General features: G+C 66.8%; 1 non-coding gene across 1 annotated transcript; it reads left to right on the forward strand.

Annotated features, from left to right (window-relative positions):
* The first annotated feature begins 1987 nt into the window (after positions 1-1987).
* Positions 1988-2141, forward strand: LOC144490637 (5.8S ribosomal RNA). The gene has a single exon (XR_013497315.1). It is a non-coding gene; the product is annotated as a 5.8S ribosomal RNA (ribosomal RNA).
* Positions 2142-2500: the final 359 nt, after the last annotated feature.

The following is a 2500-nucleotide window of genomic DNA, read 5'->3' on the forward strand; positions in this document are numbered from 1 at the left end:
TCCGGGGCTCACGCCGTGGTACGCGCCAGGCTGGGGCTCCACCGTCACGTCGGCGGGGGAGCGTTTAGCGCGTCCCAGGATCGGACAACCTCTCCGGGGGCCCGAGCCGAAACCCGACACGGTATAAAAGTCGTAACAAGGTTTCTGTTGGTGAACACGTTGTGAAGGATCTTTGTCGGCCGGGGGCCCGCCACCTCTCCGGGGAGGGCGGCCCGTCACTCCTTGAACGCGAAGGCTGGCGCCGGTTGGGCCAGGCAGGAGAGCCTCACGGGGGCCGGCCCCGGGGCCAGGTATCGGACAACCTCTCCGGGGGCCCGAACCGAAACCCGTAACACAGAATAAAAATCGTAACAAGGTTTCTGTTGGTGAACACGTTGTGAAGGATCTTTGTCGGCCGGGGGCCCGCCACCTCTCCGGGGAGGGCGGCCCGTCACTCCTTGAACTCGAAGGCTGCGCCGGTTGGGCCAGGCAGGAGAGCCTCACGGGGGTTGGCCCCGGGGCCGTGGCCCGTACTGACGCTGGCGCCTCCCACGCGGGTGGGAGGTCACACCGACAATTTCGCCGTACCCGTCGAACGGGCCTGGTCACCCGTACGCACGTTCCGCCGAAGCCGGGCGACGTCGATCTCGGTCCCACTCGGTTGGGCCGGCGCGCGGGCGCCGCCACCGACGAGCACGCACACGCTCGGTTGCACGCCGGCAAGTCCATGCGGGTGCCGCACACGCTACGCCTGCGCCGTTGGAAGGGCTTCGCCGTTGGCTTCGTAGGGTGTCTTTGCAGTCCGTCCGAGAGGTGGGGGCACGCACGGCAACACGGCCGGCCTGCCTGCGTGGGACGATGCGGTCCTTTCGTTCAGCGGTTCGGCGGTTTGGCCGGCGCGAGCAGACGCTCGGAGGGAGACGGTGGCGTCAGCCACGCACTCACTCCGCTTCTGCAGTCCGGTCCACTCCGCCCGTTCTAGCTGCTCGTTTGGTCCCTCGCCCGCCAGCAGACCGTTCCGCCGACGGTGCTCCTCCTCCGCAGCGACTTCTGCCTAGCCGCTCTGCCGGGTGCGATGTCACCGGCGTCCGCACCGATCCTCGGCACGGCGCGTGTGCGCACCTGTGGGCCGCCGCCCCGTGCTCCACGTCCGTCTGTGTGTGCCCGCTGTGGGGACCGTCTTCCTCTCGCCTTGGCGACGGCTTGCGGGCTGCGACGTGACCTTGCCACCGCCTTGCAGCATTACATCCGCAGTTGAAACGAAGAGAGCTGCTGCGGGCTTGGGTGCTTGTCCTGGCGGCTTGTCGACGGGACCACGGTGAACGGCCACTGTGTGACTCCGCAGGGAGACGTTCTGGTGCAGTCAGGGGCCTTTTTGTCTCCCGCCGCGGTGAAGCTTTGGTCGCATTCTAGTCACTCTCTTCAAAGCCCGGTGAGGGGTACCTGTTCATGCTCACCATTCCTCCGGCACCCGTGTGCGGAGGGTGGGTGCGAGGTTTAAAGATTCGTTGTCCGCCTGTCGGTCCGGTCTGGTCTCGTGCTGACTTGAGCGAGCGTCCACCGCGTTCGAGAGAATGTGCCTGTCCGCGGGGGCAGCCGCGCTTGCGAGCGTTCCGCCGCGCCCCCTTCCCCAGCCCGCCGAGGTTGGGGCGTGCGGGGTCGGCTTGCGCCCGTAGCGTCGGCCTGTCCTCCGCGGCTTGCACCCGACTCAGTCCGCTGCGGCCTCGCCTCGACTCTCGAGCCTACCGCCAGACGGTGACACCAGAGAACTCTGCCTCTGGCTGTTGCGGGGCGTGACGGCGCGTGGCGGGCCCCGGCCCCTCACCCACGCCGGCACTCAACGCCTGCGAGCGCCCTGATTCCTCCTTTTTTTCGCTTGATTGTCGCTCGAGTGCGTGCGCCTCCGGGCTCACGCCGTGGTACGCGCCAGGCTGGGGCTCCACCGTCACGTCGGCGGGGGAGCGTTTTGCGCGTCCCAGGATCGGGCAACCGATCCGAAACCCGATACAACTTTTAGCGGTGGATCACTCGGCTCGTGCGTCGATGAAGAACGCAGCTAGCTGCGAGAATTAATGTGAATTGCAGGACACATTGATCATCGACACTTTGAACGCACTTTGCGGCCCCGGGTTCCTCCCGGGGCTACGTCTGTCTGAGGGTCGCTTGACAATCAATCGCACTTCGCGCGCATCCGTGCGCCGAAGAGCGCGGCTGGGGTGTCGCAGAGGTGCCGTCCTCTCTGTCCCCCTAAGTGCAGACCCAGAGTAATCCGCGTCGGAGAGCTTGACCTCTTGGGTGCCGGCGTCCGCCTCCGGGCTCGTCGGCACTGCCCGCTCCCGCACTGGCCCAGCCACCTCGGGGTCGCCGGCACGGCTGTCATCGGGTTGCCAGAGAGAGAGAACGTGACTGCCTCGCTGCCGGGACCGTGTGCCTTCCGTTAGGCTCGGGCCAGGGGGGTTGACTCTCTGTTGATGTGTGTGTGTGGCTCGTCCACGGGAAGGATCCGCAAGAGTTGGCTCGG

Source organism: Mustelus asterias, unplaced genomic scaffold (assembly GCF_964213995.1).
Source record: "Mustelus asterias unplaced genomic scaffold, sMusAst1.hap1.1 HAP1_SCAFFOLD_3539, whole genome shotgun sequence".
Classification (NCBI taxonomy): domain Eukaryota; kingdom Metazoa; phylum Chordata; class Chondrichthyes; order Carcharhiniformes; family Triakidae; genus Mustelus; species Mustelus asterias.